The sequence below is a fragment of the Ornithorhynchus anatinus genome, chromosome X1 (genome assembly GCF_004115215.2).
Source record: "Ornithorhynchus anatinus isolate Pmale09 chromosome X1, mOrnAna1.pri.v4, whole genome shotgun sequence".
In the NCBI taxonomy this organism is placed as follows: Eukaryota; Metazoa; Chordata; class Mammalia; order Monotremata; family Ornithorhynchidae; genus Ornithorhynchus; species Ornithorhynchus anatinus.
The window spans coordinates 90751505-90774657 of NC_041749.1; the positions used below are offsets into that span (position 1 = coordinate 90751505).

General features: G+C 44.4%; 1 long non-coding RNA gene and 1 other non-coding gene across 2 annotated transcripts in view; one reads left to right on the forward strand and one right to left on the reverse strand.

The window, feature by feature from the left end:
* The window catches only part of LOC114806354, a 41796-nt gene continuing 18643 nt past the window's right edge, over positions 1-23153 (forward strand). The window contains exons 1-2 of the long non-coding RNA XR_003754381.2: positions 1-213; positions 4682-4843. This is a non-coding gene — a long non-coding RNA (uncharacterized LOC114806354). The remainder of the gene's footprint in view (positions 214-4681; positions 4844-23153) is intronic.
* Positions 9170-9364, reverse strand: LOC114806878. The gene has a single exon (XR_003754933.1). It is a non-coding gene; the product is annotated as a U2 spliceosomal RNA (small nuclear RNA).

The window sequence follows — 23153 nt, forward strand, 5'->3', positions numbered from 1 at the left end:
CTTGAGCACTTAGTACAGTGCTCTGCACATAGTAAGCGCTCGACTGGTCGATCGACTGATCTTCATTTCTCAAAGAAGACAGTGGTGGCAGTGGGAACGGGTTACCAGACTCCCAAAGGAACAGCCAGAATCAACCCAGTTCTTCCAGGAGAACAAGGGAGACCAAGGAGATCAAGCCTTGTGATGACCTCAAACTCGTGAAGGTCCAGTGGAGTGAGTTGAACAACTTGTGAATTGACTTTCAGCTCTGAGTAATCCAGGAGCCTTACCCTCCCCTTTAATGCTTCCCTTGGCTTTGTGGACCATTCATTCATTTGTTCAATCGTATTTATTGAACGTTTACTGTGTGCAGAGCACTGTACTAAGTGCTTGGAATGTACAATTCAGCAACAGATAGAGACAATCCCTGCCCAACAAAGGGCTCGTTATCTGCTAAGCTAGTCTACCCAAGTCTAACAAAGCTACGCACATTCTTGCCATTGTGTTTTTACTTTACGACCATAAGCTCGTTATGGGAAGGGAACATATTTGCTAATTCTGTTGCACTGTACCTCCAAGTGCTCTGCAAATAGGAAGCGCTCAGTAAATACCATCGATCGATTGATCGATTGATTGTAAAGCGCAGCCATCCTATTAGCGTTCTAGCAAAGCATGAAGGCATCCCAAATGAAGGACAGTCTTTTGTGGTGAAGTGGTTCCGAACTGGTTCTTTCTGTGCTCATCACAAAAATGGAAAGGGAGGCCGTGACCTAGTGGAAAGAGCTTGGAATTGGGAGACCGAAGACAGGGTTCCAACTCTTGCTCTGCTGCAGGCCATCCGTGTGGCCTTGGGCAAGTCGCTTCACTTCTCTGGGCCTCAGTTTCCTCATCTATAAAATGGGGTGTTGATACCTAGCTCCTCCTCACTCTTAGATTGTGTGCCCTTGTGTGAGCCAGGGTCTGGGTCTGGTCTGATTATCTTCAAACTGCCCCAGAGCTTAGCACATACTTAGTGTTCAAGTCAATACCCCAGTCATGATTATTATTAGCATCCAAATATGCTTTTTAAAAGTATTAAATGGGAGAATGAAGCCCAGACCCTCACTCACTTTCCAGGTCAGAAGGAGGTCCCATATTAGCCAGAGGTCTTCTCTCTAAGAAAGTGGCAGATACATTGAGATTTCCTTTGGAGATAAAAACTTGCCTGCCTAAGTTTGCGGGAAAAGGTCTTACTGGACCCAGGCAGTACCTGAAAGTCTTAGGAGCGACCGTGGATCAGAGAGCAGTGTGGTCTAATAGATAGAGCCCAAGCCCGGAAGTCAGAAGGACCTGGGTTCTAATCCTGGCTCTGCCACGTGTCTGCTGCGTGACCTTGAGCAAGTCACTTCACTTCTCTGTGCCTCGGTTACTTCATCTGTAAAATGGCAACAGTGACTGTAAACCCCACGAGGGACATGGATTGTGTCCAATGTGATTAGCTTGTATCTACCCCAGCACTTAATACAGTCCCTGGCACAGAGTGAGCACTTAACAAATACCATTAAAAAAGGGGGGAGGAGGCAGGCTCTCCAGTTGGAAACCTCAGTGACAAAGAGCAAATACGCCTCTAGGTCAGAGGCAGCCCAAATTACTTGACTGATGTCTCCAGATGTAGGTCCTTTTTACAGTATGTGTGTTATAGGGCATTCATCTTATTGCATAAGCAGCCACATACAGCACTCTATCTATTAATATACCTCCTGGGCCCTGGCATATACACAAGTGCTGATTTCCTTCTGCATGGGCTAGCAACAGCATGCCCCTAAGAGGCAAAGGCTTTGGTGAACTCTAGTCTTGATTGGAGGTCACATAAATCTGTCCAACTTCACTAAAAAAAAAAAGAAATAATACCAAGATGATGCCATAGAATATTGCCAGTGTAAATGTTCGGAGGGGAGGGGAGGGATTTCAACTTCTGTTTCTGTTGTCGCAACGGGAAGGAATTAACATCTATTTTAATGATCTGCTTTGATAATAAATCCCAAGACCCTCTAGGCTTTTGATGAAGTGTCAGATATTATTTCATTTGTTCTCTTGCCAAAGGTGCAGTAATGTATCCATATGCCACACTCTCTCTTCCCTTCTATTCCCTCAGTCTCTCCCACATAAACAGATTGTTCCTCCCTGTTGTTCATGCTTGAGGGCACCAAACTCTCTATAGTAAACTGGTTTTATACACCTTTTTGATGACTTCATTTCCTGTAGCCTCTGAAAGGTCATTTTTAAACGGTCTGGTATTGAATACAATCCCAACATGTAACTGCTACATCAGTGGCAAATGCTCTGGGATTGCTGGAAATGTGCTGCCAAAACAACAAAGCTATAAAATTCTTTCCCGACACTCGCTTTTCCAAATTACGAGTAATCGAAATGTATAAACATTCTAAAGCAGCACGGCATAGCGGATAGAGCACGGGCCTGGGAGTCGGAAGGTCATGGGTTCTAAACCCGGCTTTGCCACTTGTCTACTGTGTGGCTTTGGGTAAATCACTTCACTTCTCTGTGCCTCAGTTCCCTCACCTGTATAATGGGGATTAAGACTGTAAGCCTCATGCGGGACAAGGACTGTCTCCAACCCAATTTGCTTGTCTCCACTCCAGAGCTTAGTACTGTGCCTGGCACATAGTAAGCGCTTAATAAACACCACAATTATTATTATTCTTACTATATTTGACAATGAGCAGCACTGGTGGGGTGGGCCAGTGAGGCTTGGAAAAGAGGTCCTACAGCTGAACCAGAAGCATGATGTGGCTAAAAAAAATCCCAACTGTACCCATGGGCACAGGAACTGGTCAGTGATTTAAGCTTCATTTAATCATTTCTAGGTTCAGAGGTTTATTACGGCATCAATCCCGATCGAAACATCCTTTCTCTTGTCATTCTGTCATATACATGCGCCCAGGAATTCTCTTGTCCATTCGGTTTGGGTTTCACAATCCATGTTGCACAATTCTCTGGGATTAAATTGGTTGATGAATCCATACTGGTCTAAGGAGCCCGTGACGTGGAGGCAAAAGGGTGGAAGCTGAGGTGGTGGGAGAAATGGACAGAGAGAGGCGGCCCGAGGGAGGGAAGGGGAGGCCAGCCTCTAGGGCCTTGAGAGCCACGGCCTTGAAGAGCTTGATTTTGTCAGCCTCTCCTCAAGCCCGCTGCCCCTTTTCCCAGAAGCACCCCGGGGTGGGGTACATATGTGTGTGTGTGTGTGCGCGCGCGTGTGCACTGGGGGGGGGTGGCGGGGGCGTTGCACAGTTCCCTTCCCAGCCCTTTAGCCACCTCTCATCCCAGGAGCTTTGCGGGGAGCGGCAGGGTGGACATTGATTAGTCAGAAATTCCTGACAACCAGCCAACATTTGCGCTGCATTAAATATAAGAAGAAATGCAGTTAAGGATAAGTAAATATATCAAAGAAACCATTGAGAAGAAACTATTGAGAAGGTGTCTTTATACGAGGCTATAAAATTTAACATGGTTTTATGCACATACCGCTACGGGTTCCAGGCAAATAATTACCAGTCTTGGAAAATCATTTCATCCCTACCATGCTTGGGGTTCTGATTCCTTTGTCAAATTTATCTTCTGTGATATTTAGTCGTAAAAGAATTGCCTGTGCTTCTTCCATCAACCTGATACCAAAAGGATTTCTTTCACCATATGTCTCTGCCTATCATTGATTATGAAAGGCAGGCATGGGGTTAAGCAAGAGGCCACACCACATGGTGAAGCTTATATTTCTAATAAGCTTTCTCAACTCCTATATCTTTCTTTACACTGGTGCCAGGAATTTTGAAGTTGCTACTAGGAGACAAAATAAGGTGAACTAGAATAAAACGAGACCCTGCCCGAAGAGCAGCAAACTCCAAGAGAGGCTCTGTTGTGAAAGAGCAACTATTTCAGTTCTCCATTTTATTAAGAAAGTGAGGAGGCTGAAGCTCTCTCTGCCATCATTTCTAGGTGAAATTTTTAAATAAGTTCCTAATATTTACTTTGTCAAATTTGCATCCAGGGATAAATTTGGCTTTTTAGCATATAAGGCTGCCTCTTTTTTTCCATAAAAAGAAGGAAAGTATTACCTGTAAATAGTACAGGGGATTTATAGAACTCTGTTTTGATAGCAGGCTACTGTTTACATGTCCGAGTGTACAGGATAAACTTTAGCTAGAAAAAGAGATCATACAGAAGGGGAGGAGGACAACACTGGTTCACTGTTTAGTCTCTCAAGGTCAGTAAATCTCAGAACAAGCTCTCAAGGCCTTTTGAAGCATTTCATGGGTTCACTTTGCATCTCTCTTCCTTTTTGATCTAGTACATGGGTGACCGAGAGCAAAACTGTGCAAGTGTTTTGTCCACGATAGGCGATTTGGATGTTTTGCATTTATCCAGTCAGCTAGTCTTCATCTCTATAAATTTAGAATTCAAAGCGACCTATGTGTTTTGAAATGGCATTTGTTAAGCACTTACTATGTGTCAGGCACTATACTAAGCTCTACAAGATAATCAGGCTGGATTCAGTCCCTGTCCCACTTGGGGCTCCCAGTTTTAATCCCCATTTTTCAGATGAGCTAACTGAGGCACAGAGAGGTTGAGTGATTTGCCCATGGTCACACAGCAGGCAAGTGGCGGAGTCCAGGTCCTCTGACTCACAGATCCATTCTCTTTCTATTAGGCCACCCTGCTTCTCCTGCCTCCAGAGTGTGGTAATGCAGGTGGAGACCTCAACTCTTCACCACCACCACCCCCTGGACTCCTCACCAGATCACACCCCCACCTCACCGAGAGGTCCAGCAGGGTAGACTCCTGTTCTACGGGCCAAAGCCCCAGCAACTGGGTAAGAATGATGAGGCTGATTAAGCCCCTCCCCCTACAAGCCTATTTTCTTAACTCAACAGCCAAACTGGGGATGGAACCAAATGCAGCTCTAATGAGCCAGTGACCAGTGCTGACGCATGTGCTTACAGCTGGGATTCTTCAATCCCGTCTTGCTGAATACAGCCTCAAAACCCATGTACAGGCTCAAAGCACCTCCCTCCCCAGTGCCATTTGTTGGCAAATAGTGTAAACATTCAGAAATAGTCTATTTCCTCACAAGTAATTGGAGGAAAAAAAAGCTAGGTTCAGGGTAAGTTGGGGTTTTTTTGGGTTTTTTTTTAGTTTTACAGCTCATGACTAGCAAACACAAAGAAATCACTGCTAACAAGATTCTGGATTCCCAAATTCACTCCCCCAGTGATAAGCAAGTGGATTTCTGAAGCCCCAAAAGAGGGTTCAATTCAAATAGATAAGGAGGACTTTGGAAAGCCATATATTTTCCATGAAACCCTTGCCAGTATTTTTCTTTTATTTATTGCATTTCCTGACCTCCTTTGTGCAAAGCTCGGTACTAAGCGCTGGGGAAATTATTCAGACCTGGTCTCCCCTCCTCCTCCCCCTCGCAAACCCACAAGGTCATGGTCTAAAAGGGGGACAAGGAGGGGAGCTGGCAACAGCCATACAAGGGAAAAAACTGAATTTTGACACTAAAACAAATGATTTTGAGATCCATTATTATTAACTGAATGTTGATATTAGAGAGAGAACAGCAAAAGGCCAAACAGAGGCTTTTAGGTACAGGAGGAATAAAATAGAAGGTTTGGGAGGAGGAAACCCCTGAGTCCCTCAGAGAGACTTGGAAGATTCTGTGGGAAAATGTAATTAGACTTTATGGACTAATCACTTGGGGCCAGATTCTCATCCTATGTAACTCGAGGGGCGAGCATTTCAGTCTGGCTCCCATGCTATTACAAGGGATTAGAATACAGTTCTCACCATATGTAACTTATTAAATCAAAACTGGTTTGGGGTATTATAAAAGTGAAAAGGAGACTGACAGCATTTTTACATTTTCCTTTAACATATTTAGAAGTTAGGTCAAGCATACACCAGTCCTTGGCTGAAGGCCCATTTGCAGCCCACAGAAAATACCAGGAGCTGATTTTAAAATGGCTTCAAAAATGAGGACGGCACTGGTTGGGGGTGGTGGGGAGTGGCAAAAGAACCAAAGGGAAGAAGAGACTGGTAACAGTAATTCTGTAACTAGACCCACCCCCCCTCAACCGGCCCAGCCCGGTTCCAGCTCTGTGCCACCCACTGCACTCCGGTCCCAATTGCCCTTATGCTCTATCAGCCAAGTTTTACTGCCAGATCATAGAGGAGTTTTCATCGAGTGTATTTCACCTCTTCAACTTTTAGAGGCAGATGCTAGAGGAAGGCAAGGAAGCCAAAAAGCAGATAGAGCATGGAGGCTTCAACCCAAGGATTGAGCCTGAAACAATTAGAGAAAGAAAGCAATCAATCTGTGGTATTTATTGAGCATTTCCCATGTGCAGTGCGCTGTAATAATTGTGGTAAAGAGAAGCAGCGTGGCCCAGTGGATAGAGGATGGACCTGGAAGTCTGAAGGACCTGGGTTCTAATCCTGACTCTGCCACTTGTCTGCTGTGTGACCTTGGGCCAGTCACTTCACTTCTCTGTGCCTCAGTTACCTCATCTGGAAAATGGGGAGTAAGACTGCTAGCCCTATGTGGCACAGAGTAAGCGATAAACAATTACCACAATTATTATGTCCCAAGCACTGTACTAAGCATTGGGGTAGATACAAGATCATCAGGTCCCACATGGGACTCACATTCTAAGTAAGAGGAAGAACAGAAAATTACCCATTTTGCAGATGAGGGAAAAATGCCATTCCATTCAGACCACTGAAACTAGAGCTTTACTGTGATGGTGTGTGTGTTTATGGGGGTGGGGATGGGGGAGGCAGGGGTACCTGACTCCCCTGTTGTTCCAGAATCATTGTAATTTCCTTCCCAGGTCCCTGTTCACACGGGAGTTCCTATTTGGGCAGAGGGAGAGTGGGAACTTCCAAATTTTCTATCACTGGATTAATGCAGGGGCTTTTAGGGTCTTGGGCTAAGAGGGGACCCCCCCCCCCACACACACTCCCACCACCGGCCCCGGGCCCCAGCCATGGAAACCAGGCAAATAGCTCCCACCGCAGCTCCCACCCCCGCTGATAGCCATCTACAAGCACAACCTGGTCAGCCTGGTGCCGGGTCCTGTACTCAGCAGTCTTCTCTCACTGCATTTGCCAAGGACTGTACTAAGTGCTGGGTGGATACAAGCAGAGCGGGTTAGACACAGTCCCTGTCCCTCTTGTGGCTCACAGTATTATTCCCCATTTTACAGATGCGGTATCTGAGGCCCAGAGACGTTTTCAAGGCCCTGGCCGCATTGAGGCCAGGGGAGTGGGGAGGAGTGGGGAAGACACGGGCACCTGGCCATGCAGCTCCCTTTTGTCTTCATTGAAAGGAGTCGTGCAGTCCAGTGACATCACACACAGCGCATGGTGCTCAGTCTAACATAATGATGTCATGCATCAAATAGGGGACCCCATAAAATCAAAGAGCCTTGGGACCGCAGATGGATTCATATAGCCTCGGCTCAATAATGTTATGGCAACCACCCCCCTGACAGAATGCCCTGAGGTAGCTACCTCAGTCACCGTCTGAAGCCGGCCCCGCTTAATATTACTTTTGGTATTCAGCTCTTACTATGTGCTGAGCACTGTGGATGGTACATTATAGTCAGATTAGACATGGGCTCTGTCCCTCCCAGGGCTCAGTTTGAGAGAGAGAGAATAGGTATTTTATCCCCATTTCACAGATGAGGAACCCGAGGCACAGAGAAATCAAGTGACTTTCCCAAAGTCAGAGGCAGGATTAGAACCCAGGTCTCCTAACGTCCAGGTCCTTGGTCTTTCCATTTGGCCACCCTAGGAAAGCAGCATGGCCTATTGGAAAGAGCTCCCATCTTGGGAGTCAGAGGACCTGGCTTCTAATCCTGGCTCCACCACGTACCTGCCTGTGTAACCTTGGGCAAGTCACTTCACTTCTCTGTGTCACAGTTTCCCCCATCTGCAAAATGGGGATTCACTACCTGTTCTCCCTCCTACTTAATAATAATAATAATGGCATTTGCTAAGTGCTTACTATGTGCCAAGCACTGTTCTAAGTGCTGGGGTAGATATAAGGTAAACAGGTTGTGAGCCCCACGTGGGGCTCACAGTCTTAATCCCCATTTTACAGATGAAGGAACTGAGGCACAACTGTGAGCCCATTGTGGGCAGGGATTGTCTCTACTTGTTGCTGAATTGTACTTTCCAAGGGCTCAGTATAGTGCTCTGCACACAGTAAGTGCTCAATAAATACAATTGAATGAATAAGTGACTTGCACAAAGTCACACAGCTAAGTGGCGGAAGCGGAATTAGAACCCACAATCTCTAACTCCCAAGCCCGTGCTCCTAAACCAAGCATGTGAGCCCCTCATGGGACCTGATGATCTTGTATCTATTATTATCATTATCACAGTGCTTGGCAGTAAGCGCTTAACAAATATTATTATTAAGTTCTGTCGAGTAGTTCATAGCACCTCCATGGATATACTTCTCCAGAACATCCTGTCCTCTGCCTTAATCCGCAGTCATTCTAATGGTTCTTCCGTTATTGTTGTTATGGTCTCTATCCATCTAGCTGCTGGTCTGTCTCTTCCACGTTTTCCCTGGACTTTTCCTAGCATTAGTATCTTCTCCAGAGATTTAGTCCTCCTGATTATGTGTCCAAAATATGCTAATCTAAGTCGAGTCATTTGGCCTTCTTAAGACCGCTTTGGTTTAATTTGCTCTAAAATCCACTTGTTTGTCTTTTGGGCAGTCCATGGTATTCTTTAAGAAATTTCACTTTGGATGAGCAATTTGGGGGGATTGGACACATTGACCGTGTCTTCAGAGAAGTTTGGAGAAAATAGAGAAGGAAAAAGATGTGAGGGGACCGACAACCTGGAGACCGAGGGAGAGCATCAGTTTGTCCCTAGTACAGACCGCCACAAAATAAATGGGAGTTAATGAGGAAGATGGTGTTGAAAATGAGGGTATGAACTTGACAACAAGCCGCAGTTCACCGAGTGTGGTGCCAAATTTGAATTGCATCAATTTTCTTGAAAGGAATAGCTGTTCGTTGTCTCATCTCTTTACTAAGCCTCCCCGGGTTTTTCTTGGCTTTCCATCAACTTCTGTATTGACTGCCAACTCACCTGTTTCCTTTCATTCAATCATATTTATTGAGCGCTTCCTGTATGCAGAGCACTGAACGAATCGCTCGGAAAGTACAATTCAGCAACAAATAAAGACAATCCCTACTCAACAAGGGGCTCACAGTCTTGAATTAAAATTGTCCTTGGATAGAGGACTTATCAGATATTGAACTGATAAGAACAGATACTATGTTTGATCTTAGTCAAAAGGCCGAGAAGTGGCCCATCAAGGAGTTTCATGATTTTCATGGCTTCTCCTTAAGCACTTTGATGCTCACCCCAGCCCCACAGCACTTTTGCCCCTATAATAATAGTATTTGTTAAGCGCTGTGCTAAGCGCTGCCATGGATATAAGCAAATCGGTCATATCTTTATATTCTTCTACTTCCCCGCTCTATAATCGATCGTAATGTCTGTCTCCCCCTGTAGTCTGTAAACTCCATGTGCACAGGCATTGTGTCTATCATCTGGTGTCTATCATGCTTTCCCAGGAGCTTGATACAGTGCTCTGCCCAGAGGAAGCGCTCAATAATAATAAAAATAATAATGGTACTTGTTAAATGTGCCAAGCACTGTTATAAGCGCTAGGGTAGATACAGGTTAAATTGGTTGGACACAGTCCCTTGTCCCACATGGAGTTCACAGTCTTAATCCCCATTTTACAGAGGAGGTAACTGAGGCCCAGAGAAGTGAAGCGACTTGCCCAAGGTCACACAGCAGGCATGGGGCAGGGCCAGGATTAGAACCCAGGTCCTTCTGACTCCCAGGCCCATGCTCTATCCACTAAGCCACGCCGCTTCTCTGAAGCAGCTCAATAGACACCACTGATGGATTCGCTTACCCTGTTCATCCGTTTACATCCTGTACTCTGCCTAGGCTCAACCTATACCATCCTCAGGCCCACATTCAGTCCTCTCCCTTATCAGACGTTGAACTTTTTGAATTACTGCATGCCTGCATTGTCTGGCCCCATAATGATTTTCCATTCATTTCAAAATTACATTTCAAAACCCATCTTTCATATGATGACAATTACTGACTTGTCCAGTTCTTCATTATAAGGCTTTCTCTATCTCTTACCCTCTGCATGACTCCTTGCCTTTTCACATTTTCTTATGCTGTCTTTGCTGCTGTAATGAATACGCTTCGGAAGATATTTCTACAAACGCTATAATGTAAAATAAATTCTGTTGTGTGTAGCATATGACTGATTGCCCTCCTATTTTCAGTCATATCAAAAGCTAATTTACTGATCTTCTGTCGTAGACATCCCCTTATTATAATTATACATGAGTCTTATCCACCAAATTCATAAAGTTCTTTGACACTTTACTTTGGAAAATGCTTTTTAAACTATGTTACGTCTTTGAGAACCAGGCATAATTAAGTTCGTGGCACCGTGTGCTTTTCAATTTTTCTAATAATTTAAAGCATAATTTAATGTCATTATAACCATTCCTTTTCAGAAGAAATTAGCAAGAGGTCCCAGTCACCTTTTCTCGCTACCCATGAGTGCAGATTACTTTTCATAAAAAGCCCCTAAGGGGCTCGATCTCCAAAGGTAGAGTGGCAAGACAGAGCATGGATTAAGAGTGTTTTTTTTTTTAATAAGCACTCCCCACCTTTCACTCCCCACCTTTCACTTATTAGTGGTTCTTTTCCTCAAATCCTTCATCTCTTTAGAACTACTATTTTAAGAAAGTGACCTGTATTTTAAAGAATTAACTTTGCTATAGGAAGCCCTACCTATTCCAACAATCTAAATGCTAATAATTATGGTTATTTGTTGAGTGTTTCACACTCACTAATAATAATCATAATAGTAGTGGTATTTTTCAAGTGCTTACTTTGTTCTAACCACTGTACTAAACCCGAGGTAGATACAAAGATTACCAGGTTGGACCAAGTTCCTGATCTACACGGGGGTCACAGTCTAAGTAGAAGGGAGAATAGGTATTAAATCCCCATTTTACAGAGGAAGGAACTGAGGCATGGGGAAGTGAAGTGACTTGTCCTAGGTCACCCAGCAGACAAGTGGCAGAGCCGCAATTAGAATCCAGGTTCTTCTGACTTGCCGGACTGTGCTCTATCCACTAGGCCACGCTGCTTCTCGTTGTAAGTTGGCATACACCCTTCAGAGCTGTATTTGGATGTTTCCCTCCAATTCTAATAAACATATCAAATGTAGAATGGACAGTCTTCATTTTTGCAAATGAATAACCCTGCTCAGCTAGGTAAACAGCAGACACCCCAGAAGCTCCAACGTGAATGATTGATTTTGTGTAAATGAACAAGGAACAACGTTGCCTACTGTTATTCTGCTCTGCACCCACATTTCAATAAGTATCCATGCTCCCACATAGGTCCAAAGCGACCTCAAGTCATTTTGGTGTCTCATAGCATTTTGAACAGTTAGGGGGTGGATTCTCCTGTTACGGAGGAATAGATTTGGGGGAGGAGTCCATTTGTACTTCCCTTCCCCACACCCCCTAATGAGGAAATTAAGTACTGGGGAACTAGTTGTATTATGGAAATCAGCCAGAGTACCTGCCCTGGGGAAGGTGGTAGGAGGGCAGAGGATTTCTTTGGAACCAAGGACAGGGCATAAGTGTTAAACCTGGAGTGCCATTGCCAGAAAAGACAGGGGACGCTAGACTAGACCGTAAGCTCGTTGTGGACAGGGAATGTGTCTGCCAACTCTGTTATAGTGTACTCTCCGAGGCTCTTAGTACCATGCTCTGCACACAGGAAGCGCTCAATAAATTCCATTGAATTGATTGATGCTCAGCAAGGCACTGGCGCTACAGAAGATGGGCTCCCCCACCTCCCCAGAGACAAAGCAAGACTCAGCTAGCGCTCAAAAAATAAGATTGAATGAATGAAAGGGGAAAAGAGGGCTTAGGGAAGGCCTTTCGGAGATGTGATTTTAATCGAAGTATGGTTTCAGTATTAGTAGACTGACTCTGTTCCGGGACTTGGATGGAAGGGATTATTATTCTGTCCTGCCATTTGGTCTATTCTTCTAGGTATAACAATTCTTGAATGACTGTCTATAGAACTTTCAATGATGTTGGTAATCTGTTGGAAGAGTCTGCCAGAGGAATGGAAGTGCATTCTAATATCTGCGCCCTCTAACTTGGTTAACGTAGAGTAAATTGTAAGCTCAACTGTAAACCCGTCTCTAATAATGTTGGTATTTGTTAAGCGCTTACTATGTGCCGAGCACTGTTCTAAGCGCTGGGGTAGATACAGGGTAATCAGGTTGTCCCACGTGAGACTCACAGTTAATCCCCATTTTACGGATGAGGAAACAGGCACAGAGAAGTTAAGTGACTTGCCCACAGTCACACAGCTGACAAGTGGCAGAGCAGGGATTCGAACTCATGACCTCTGACTCCCAAGCCCGTGCTCTTTCCACTGAGCCACGCTGCAGACTGTAAGCTCACTGTAGGCAGGGAGCATGTCTGTTTATTGTTATATTGTATGCTCCCAAGCGGTCATGGGTTATAATCCTGGCTCTGCCAATTGTTGGCTGTGTGACCTTGGGCAAGTCACTTAACTTTTCTGGGCCTCAGTTATCTCATCTGTAAAATGGGGATTAAGACTGTGAGCCCCACATGGGACAGGGACAGTGTCCACCCCGATTTGCTTGTATTTCTCCCCCCCGCCCCAGCACTTAGTACAGTGCCTGACACATACTGAGTTCTTAAATACTGTAATTATAATTATCATCAATAAATACAATTGAATGAATGGAAGTAAATTTGAACAGGCTAAAGCCCACTAAATTGGTCACGGACAATGAGTTGGAGCCCCTCTCAGGGTCACACCCGGAGAGTTTCCAGTACTCCACCAGTCTCGACTGCAGGAGTAAGAGTCAAGTAGAGTCCTACTCATTCCATTCCTAGCTTGGGCAGTGGCTAGCGAGTGGAAGGCAATCTGCTTCAAGTCAAAACTCCCCTGTGCTGGGCAGCAGCGGCATGGGAGAGAGTCAAGGGCAGAGACTCAGGTGTACTGCGTGGAAGGAGGCAAAAGTAAACCACTTACATATTTTTACCACTAAAACTCTCTGGATCCACTACCAGAACGATTGCAGGTGGAGATGAAGCATTCTGGGAGAGATGTGTCCATGGCGTCACTATGGGTGGCAGAGGAATCTATGGCATAAGACAAGATAGTGAATTGGAGAGGGCACCCCTGGCTCTGACACAACCAGCCATGCTGTCATGAGGTAGAAGTAGAAATAGTAATAATAGTAATAATTCAGTGCTCACTGTGGGCAGAACACTGTTCTAAATGCTGGGAAAGAGTATACAGGTGTAAATTATTATTAATAATAATAATGGTATTTATTAAGTGCTTACTATGTGCCAAACACTGTTCTAAGCACTGAGGTAGATACAAGGTTATCAGGTTGTCCCACATGGGGCTCACAGTCTTAGTCCCCATTTTACAGATGAGGGAACTGAGGCACAGAGAAGTTAAGTGACTTGCCCAAGGTCACTCAGCCGACAATTGGCAGAGCCAATTTGATACCGACCCCATCCCTCAAGGGGCTCACAATCTAGAAATATAGATGGGGTGGATGGGGGAGTGAGGAATGGGACTGGAGATGGTCACATTGGGAGCAATGAAACATTAAAACAGTGTAAAGGACACACAACACACAATATGCAACACACAAAATAAAAACAAAAGTCAGTTGGGAGCTGTGGCTAGAAAAGCATCAACTCAGTGTCCCCAGTTTCTGGACAGGGGCTCCAGCTATGCATTGACGCGAACCCCTAAGATTGTGTCTACCAACTCTATTGTACTGAACTCTCTCAAGTGCTTAGTATAGTGTTCTGCACAAAGTAAGTGCTCAAAAAATACCATTAATTGATGGATTTATTGATTTCTAGGGTAGCGAACTCAGGCTTTCCTGCCAGAGAGGGACATTAATATGTTACACTAGAAAGAAAAGATATTTGTTTCTGGTCCTTAACCTTTGAATCTGAGGAGGATTTTTTTTTATGGTATTTGTTAAGCGATTACTATGTGCTAGACACTGTTGTAAGCGCTGTGGTAGATACACGTTAATCAGGTTGGACACAGTCCCTGTCTCATATAGGGCTCACAGTCTTATTCCCCATTTCACAGAAGAGGTGACTGAGGCACAGAGAAGTGACTTGCCGAAGGACACACAGTGGACAAGTGGCAGAGCCAGGATTAGCACCCACGTCCTTCTGATTCTCCGGTCTGTGCTCTATCTACTGGGCCAAGCTGTTTTTCATGTCAAAGGATCATTAGCCAAGTGTCTTTCACCAGAATCTTCAAAAAAAACTACTATTTATAAGAATGCCATTCCACAGTTACTCAAGAAGTGTATCTCCGTTGACACCTAGTGTCCATGTGATGAGAACATACATACGCATGTATGTGTATCCCTTTTCAATCAATAAATCATATTTATTGAGCACTTACTATGTGCAGAACACTCTACTACGCAGTTGGGAGAGTACAACATAAGAGTCGGAATACACTTTCCCTGCCCACAACAAGTCTAAAGTCTAGGGATGTTCAGCCTAGACACGTTCCCTGCCCACAGTCAGCTTATATGCTTGCAGGAGAAACTGTTGACTATGAAGTTCACTCACGCACATGTGACCATACTATCGTGGGACCCACAATCCCAGTCCCATATAAAGGTCATCCTTTTGTGCGGTTGTGTTTGTTGTTGGCAGCACTTAGTGCTGTTTTCACCCTTGCCTCTGTATCATGAGCCTCTCACTGCTTCTCCTCAGAAAGAGCTATTCTTTTCTTGATTGCGGTGTACGATACTGGTCTGCCTGTGGCATTTACCTTGCAGTTTTCAACGGTGCCTGCCACACTTTGAGGCGTTGCTTTACTGCAGTCTTAAATGGGTTTCCTCTGTCTCCTCTGTTTTTGCTAGCTCAATTTCTGCTCACCATACAAGGACTGTTTGAGTATCCCACTGTCATCCATTCTCCTCACTTAGTCTTACTTGATGCAACTGGGTTGAGGTGTGCAGCCATTCAGTGCTGCGAGACTGACTTCATTCTAGGACTTGGTTGCTTGTGACTGTCTTGCCACTTGATGTTGAGTGGGGCCCATAAGTGACTCCAGTGGAATTCCTCAGGGAATGGGATGTGGGAGGTTTCGGGGAGGTCCCCGACTCAGAGCGATAGAGAAGGTTAGACAAGACTATAGCTCCGTAGACCTTTGGTTTGGTTTGGTGTCTAATACCATGTTCCTGCCACACTCTATTGCAGTCAGTCAGACTTTGATTTTCTATTTCAATCAATCGTATTTACTGAGCGCTTACTATGTGTAGAGCACTGACTAAGCACTTGGGAGAGTATAATATAAAAGTATAACAGATATATTCCCTGCCCACAATGAGCTTATGGTCTAGAGGGGGAGACAGACATTAATATAAATTACAAATTTAAATCACTCAATGGTATTTATTGAGGACTTACTGCATGTAGAGCACTGTACTAAGCACTTCAGAGAGTCCAATGCAAAAGAGTTGGTACCTATCAATCAGCAATCAGTGGTAGTTTGAGAGCTTACTGTGTGTGCAGAGCACTTACTAAGCACTTGGGAGAGTACAAACAGGGTTAGTAATAATAATGTTGGTATTTGTTAAGCGCTTACTATGTGCAGAGCACTGTTCTAAGTGCTGGGGTAGATACAAGGTAATCAGATTGTCCCACTTGAGGCTCACAGTTTTAATCCCCATTTTACAGATGAGGGAACTGAGGCACAGAGAAGTTAAGTGACTTGCCCACAGTCACACAGCTGACAAGTGGCAGAGCCGGGATTTGAACCCATGACCTCTGACTCCGAAGCCCAGGCTCTTTCCACTGAGCCACTGAGCCACACTGCTTCCCAAGTAGACATGGTAGACATGATCCCTGCTCACAGGGAGCATGCCCACAGGGAAGACAGATATTAAAATAAATTACAGATAGAAGAAATGGCAGAGTGTAAGTATATATATACACATATATATACACAGAGAGAGAGCTGGATAACATATTGCTACGAGATGAATGTTGACCTGGACCTGTCACATTTTCCTTTCATCATTTTCTCCTCAAACCTATAGGAACGCAGAACTCTACTGAATTTGTGTTTCTTCTCTCTCAATATTTCAGTAGTCTGAGCTGTATTCTCCTACCATCCTTTTGGTGAATCTTATTTCTGCATATAAGGAGAGTGTAAGAATATATATGTCCTGTGGGGCTGAGGTTGGGGTGAATATCAAATTCTTAAGGGGAACGCATCCAAGTGCACAGGTGACGCAGAGGGTAGGGGAAATAAGGGCTTAATCAGAGAAGACCTCTTAGAGGAGGTGTGATTTTAGTAGGACTTTGAAGGTGGGGAGAGTCTGTCAGATGTGATGTGTCACCTCCTGTGGAGTTGTGAGTTAGTGGAACAAGATCTACAGAGGGGCGGGGGAGAGAGGGAATTTAGTTCAGTGGAGAGGTGGTGTTGGGGGCTGGATTTGTGTGTCATGAGAAAGTAGGTTGAGTAAGGAGACCAAATAGGACAAAGATGGCTTTGGAAAATTGTTGGGGGTCAAAAGATCGGTGGTCTTTATGGGGAAACAGGACAGATTTGAGGGGAACGGGTGTGTGGGAGAGAACAGAGGTCAGGAGGTTGCGGTTGGAGAGTGAAACTACAGAATTGGTGAGATTGGAGATCGGAAGGTTATTAGAGATCGAGCGTGGTTCCTAGTACTTCCTGGTCAAAAGTTGCATCACCTGGTCCACGGGCCACCTAGGTAACAAAATTATGTAACAGCATTTCACTCTGCCAATGAAAATCTTTGGTAGTGACTAGGATTTCCCTGGGTCTGACAGATACATTCCTTCAGTTTTTTTCAAACTTATCAGTCCCTAGACAGCTGACCTGATCAGATTCTTAGAAGAAAATTTGATCATTTTCACTTTACATCATATATATATATATATATATATATATATATATATATATATATATATAAACTTGATTAAAAACTTTAAGGCAGTTTTCAGTATCAGGATGGTACAATTCAATTTTACAGAAATCCTTTGAAATTGATATGACTTTTAGTTAAGGAATCACTGTAATATCATTCCAGATAGATTCCTCTACCTGAATGCAAAATGTTAGTTATCGAACTATCACATTCCATTTTCTTAAGCAAGTGAACCGCTTCTCTTTCAGCGGCATTAACTGATGTTCCCATAATTCCTCTTTGATTAAACTTCCTTATTTCAGTGCAGCTTTCTGTTTAGTTAAGACTGGTTTCTCATTTGTTTAAAATATCTGGCAGAAGTGGCCCCAGGTATTTATATAGTTCAACTAAAAAAGACTTAGAAATGACATGTGTTACTGCACATGGAATAGCTCAATGGGTGCTATTAAAAGGTGAGACATTTCTCATTGGCTGTTGAAAACCATCGCCACAACAAATTCATCTTTCTCCAAAAGTGATCCTTCCCCTTACTGCATTTCAGTAATGCAATTGAGACTGCTCTTTGTACAATAGTACTTTAAAGCTCTTTGAGGATTTAGCATCCACTTAGATGCAATTATTGATTTCCACCAGAGAGAAAAACAGCTATTTTCCTTTTATTAAAGATTAAAAAGTTAACTTTCAGAGCTGGAAAATGTATTGCCACGAGATGAATGTTGACCTGGACTTGTCATATTTTCCTTTCATCATTCTCTCCTCAAACCTATAGGAACACTGACCTCTATTGAATTTGTTTTTCTTCTCTCTCAATTTTTCAGCTGTATTCTCCTCCTGCCATCCTTTTGGTGAATATTATCTCTGCATATAAGTAGCAGTGATAGAATTCTTACCTGGGCCTGCGGTAGCCTAAAGCAATAGAGGGGAAAAGTGCTACAAGGTGGCACCCTAGAACTCCTAGAGAGTGGAGGTGAATCCCATGGCTCTGCTTTTCTAGAGTTTAAGGTCCTTTTTTTTTTTTTTTTTTTGAAAAAAAAAAAGGTATTTGTTAAGTACTTATTATGTGCCAGGCACTGTACTAAGCAAGCGCTGGGGTAGACACAAGCTAATAAGGTTGGACACAGTCCCTATCCTACATAGGGCTCACAGTCTTTATCCCCATTTTATAGATGAGGTAACTGAGATACAGAGAAGTTAAGTGACTTTCCCAAATTCATTCAGCAGACAAGTGGCGGAGCCAGGATTTTACTACTAGGCCCTGCTGCTTCTCGTCCTGTCAAAGCCTCACACCTAACAGTGTTCATTCTCCCTTGCCCACCTGCCATCCTGCCCCTGGTTCCTTTTACCCTTCTCCTTCCCCCTGCAATAACCACCCACATTCCAACATCAAGACCACAGAGAAGCAGTGTGGCCTAATGGAAAGAGCATTGGCCTGGGAGTCAGCAGGCCTGGGTTCTAATTCCGCTTCTTCATCTGTAAAATGGGGAGTCAATACCTGTTCTCCCTCCTCTTGAGACTGTGAGTCCCACATGGGACCTGATTACTGTGTATCCACCTCAGTGCTTAGTAGAGTGCCTGGCACATAGTAATTGCTTAACAAGTGCCAAAAAAAAGAAACCAAACAAACCAAACCCTGGCTTATAGTTGAAGAGGATATTTACTGAAAATTCCCAGGTTTTTCTAAAGGTGTCATATGTTTTTTCTGATTTTCACCTAGATTTTGTATTAATCAAATATTGAAAAAATGTACTAGGAAAATGGAATGCTTCGGGTGATAGGAGCAAACTATCTGGATTGTGAAATTGAGGAGAGGTGGGATTTGATAATCTGCATTTAACCTAGCCCCCCTTGATTACTGTATTAGTCTCCTTGCTGACTTCCCTGCCTCTTGTCTCTCCCCACTCCAGTCCATACTTCACTCTGCTGCCCAGATCATTTTTCTACAAAAACACCCAGTCCATGTTTCCCCACTCCTCGAGAACCTCCAGTGGTTACCCATCTACCTCCACATCAAACAGAAACTCCTTACCATCAACTTTAAAGCACTCAATCACCTGGCCCTCTCCTACCTCACCTTGCTGCTCTCCTACTACAACCCAGCCCACACATCTTGCTCCTCTAATGCCAACCTACCTACTGAACCTCGATCTCATTTATCTCGCTGCCGACCTCTTGCCCATGTCCTGACTGGAATGTCCTCCCTCTCCGTATCCGAAAGACAATTACCCTCCCCAGCTTCAAAACCTTATTGAAGGCACATCTCGTCCAAGAGGCCTTCCCTGACTAAACTCTCATTTCCTCTTTCCCCACTCCCTTTTGTGTCACCCTGATTTGCTCCCTTTATTCACCCCTCCCTTGGCCCTAGAGCACTTATGTACGTATCCAGAATTTATTCATTTATATTATCTGTCTTCCCTTCTAGGCTGGGAGCTTGCTATGGGCAAGGGGTGTGTGTCTACCGACTCTGTTGTATTGTCCTCTCCCCACTTAGCTTAGTACAGTGCTCTGCACACAGTTCTCAATCAATGGTATTTTTGAGCGCTCGTTCAATACGATTGATGAATTGATTACCCCAGCGCTTAGTACAGTACTTGGTGTAAAGTATTTAACAAATATCACAAGTATTGTGATCATTACCCCTTAATCAGAAAAGTTCCTCGGAGTCTTCCCCACCATGAGCATATAGCTAGCTGTCCTGTGTATTCAAAGACACCAATGGTGGTGAAGTTCACCTAAGAGCACAAGTATGTCTGTTTGAGTGAGGCAGGTGGGCAGTGCCCTCCTAAAAAGGACTCCTCAGCCACGCAGGGTGCTGGCCAAGTGACTCTGTTGCCTCTTCATCAACCAAAGGACTAATATCCTGGCCTGCCTCCTCACCTAGGATTTTTTTTTTACCGGCAGACTTGAGGCATCCCACTCACTGTCAGTAGGACTTGCACTTGAATTGTTTGTCATTAGTGGGGATGATATGCACTGAGCCCCCCACACTCCCTTCCCCAAAGCCAACAGCCCACCTAGCGAGACAGATGGTTAAGGTCTGGATGCAGCCTGTGGCCACGAAACAGAATATTTCTGTGTGCCCTCCTAGCAGCAGACCCTGCTGGGCCCTCATCCGGTTTGGACACTGCCGAACTGATCATTGGAATCTTTCATGGAGAATTCCACCCAGAAGCAGACTGGGTGTGGGGAAAGGGGATTTTTATACCATCCTCTATACCACCCCAGATACCATTTTTTTGCCGATTTTTCAGCCATTATTATTACATAAATTAATCAGTGGTAGTTATTGAGCACTGATGGGGTGCAGAGCACTGTACTAAGCTCTTGGAAGAGAACACAGTGCAACAGAGTTGGTAGATATGTCTCCTGCCTACTAGGGGTTTTCAGGAAAAAGTTTTATATAATCAAAAACAAAATTGAAGGTCCTAAAAATGTTTAACAAAAGAAAAGGGTCCAAAAGGGATAACTTTATTACTGACAGTGTTTAAGAGAAAGAAAAGGAATGGGGATCAGGGAATCCTCAGCTCCAGTTCTCTCACCCTTATTGGGTTGGCTTTGTCTGGAAGGGAAACTAACAAAGGAAGGCAGGAGAAAAACGAAATGAGGAACAGTAGCTAGTAAAGGAATTTGTGGAGCATGTCTCTTTCCACAGATCTTTGACTCCCACCTCCTTCAGAGAAAGTGGGACTGAGTAAACATGCACATGACCTTCAGTCACAAAGAGGACTAACATCCATAGAGTGGCGTTCCTGGCCTACTTTTAATTTCCTACCATCCTCTAGACTGTAGGCTTGTTGTGGGCAGGGGATGTATCTACCAATTCTGTAATATTGTACTCTCCCAAATGTTTAGTACAACATTCTGCACATAGTAAGTGTTCAATAGATAGAGAAGCAGCGTGGCTTAGTGGAAAGAGCCCAGGCTTGGGAGTCAGAGGTTGTGGGTTCTAATCCCGACTCCACCACTTGTTAGCTATGTGACTTTGGGCAAGTCACTTAACTTCTCTGTGCCTCAGTTACCGCATCAGTAAAATGTGGATTAATACTGTGAGCCCACATGGGCAACCTGATTACCTTGTATCTACCCCAGCGCTTAGAACAGTGCTTGGCACATAGTAAGTGCTTAACAAATACCATCATCATCGATTGATCGGCTAGTAGGCTCCTTTGGGGTTTCTGTCAGAGTGGCATTAAGTCCCAAAGCACCCTCTTCACTTCTCCCTCCACAAGTTCCCCTAAAATGATCTAATCGTTTTCTAATTTTGACTCGAGTGATTGCAAAGATAAGAAAACAGGCCCAAATCAAGGGAAGCCTGAAAGTGCTGTTTGAAAAATCAGCCAAGTATGACGCTTTGAGGCCCAGTGACTCTTGCAGACTTTGGTAATTGGTAATGAAAAAAAAAATCATAGGGAGAGTAACATGATTTGCTTTACACAGATGAGTAAGGTTTCGTGTATAGCCAGCCACCTCATGGCCTCAAAACATTCCCACACTCCAGCAATGCTATAACTGTCAATATATGGAAATGTGACTTCTATTTGTAGCTCTCTTTACGAGCACGTGGCGGAGTTGCTTAGGTATGGGAATGAGAGCCGAGGTTATTTGTTTGATCCTGGGTTCAGAGGCTTGACAGGTCATTTCTGTGGGGGTGGAGTTTTATGGTATTCTTTAAGTGCTTACTATGTGCCAGACACTGTTCTAAGCACTGGGGTAGATTCAAGATAATCAGGTGGGACACAGTCCATGTACCACATGGGGCTCCAAGTCTTAATCCCTAGTTTCCAGATGAGGTAACCGAGGCACAGAGAAGTGAAGTTACCTGCCCAAGATTACATGGCAGACAAGTGGCGGGGCCGGGACTAGAGCCCTAGGTCCTTCTGACTCCCAGGCCTGTGCCCTATCCATTAGGCCATGTTGCTTCTCAGTTTCCTCATCTGAAAGATGAGGGCAGTAATACCTACTCCCCAGGGGATTGTGTGGAGAAACTAATGAATGATTAGAGAAAGCCAGATTGTTACTCCTATGTTTCCTTTTTTCTTCATCCAATCCTTTAGGACACTTAGAGAAGCAGTTCTCATCTGTAAAATGGGGATTAAGATTGTGAGTCCCATGTGGGACAGGGACTGTGTCCAACCTCATTCACTTGCATCTATCCCAGTGCTTAGAATAGTGCCTGGCACATAGTAAGCACTTAACCAATACCATTTAAAAAAAAACAAAACCCAAAACTTCCATGGTCTTTCTCTGCAACTAAAACCACCCAGCTTCAGGTTCTGAACTGTTACTTCAGTTATACTGAGAAAAGCCACTGTGTACAACATCACATTATTAAGCAACAGTCTCCCCATAGATTTGGGTTACCTGGACAACTGCTGGTTGTACAGACTTTCTAGATTGACATAAATAAGAACAGCTACTCCCAGAGAATCGGGGGGCTAGAGGCAGGAATGGAAGCCATAAGATAAGAAATGTGGAGAAAAGGCCTGCAAAGTGCATCAGAGTTTCCGCCCCCGTCTCCAGAGGACCTGGTGCTGCTATCACTAAAAGCTCTGCATTGAATGAAAATTATGTTTGTGGTCTGCAGCACTTGTGTTCATGACAAAATTGGACAGTGCAAACAGGCAGGAAATCCTGGATCTTATCGTCATGTTCCAGAGGCAACTTGGCGTAGTGGATAGAGCCAGGGCTTGGGAGTCAGAAGGTTATGGGTTCTAAACCTGGCTCCACCACTTGTCTGCTGTGTGACCTTGGGCAAGTCACTTCTTCTCTGGGCCTCAGTTACCTCATCTGTAAAATGGGGATTAAGACTGCGAGCCCATGTGGGATAACCTGATTACTTCGTACCTACCCCAGTGCTTAGAACAGTGCTTGGCACATAGTAAGCGGTTAACAAGTACCATTATTAATAATAATAATTATTATTATTATTAGCAGCAGCTCTGGGCACAGATTTCCCTGTCCAGCATTTCTGGCACTCCCACTCCCTTCTGCATCACCCTGACTTGCTCCCTTCATTCATCCCCTGCTCCCAGCCCCACAGCACTTA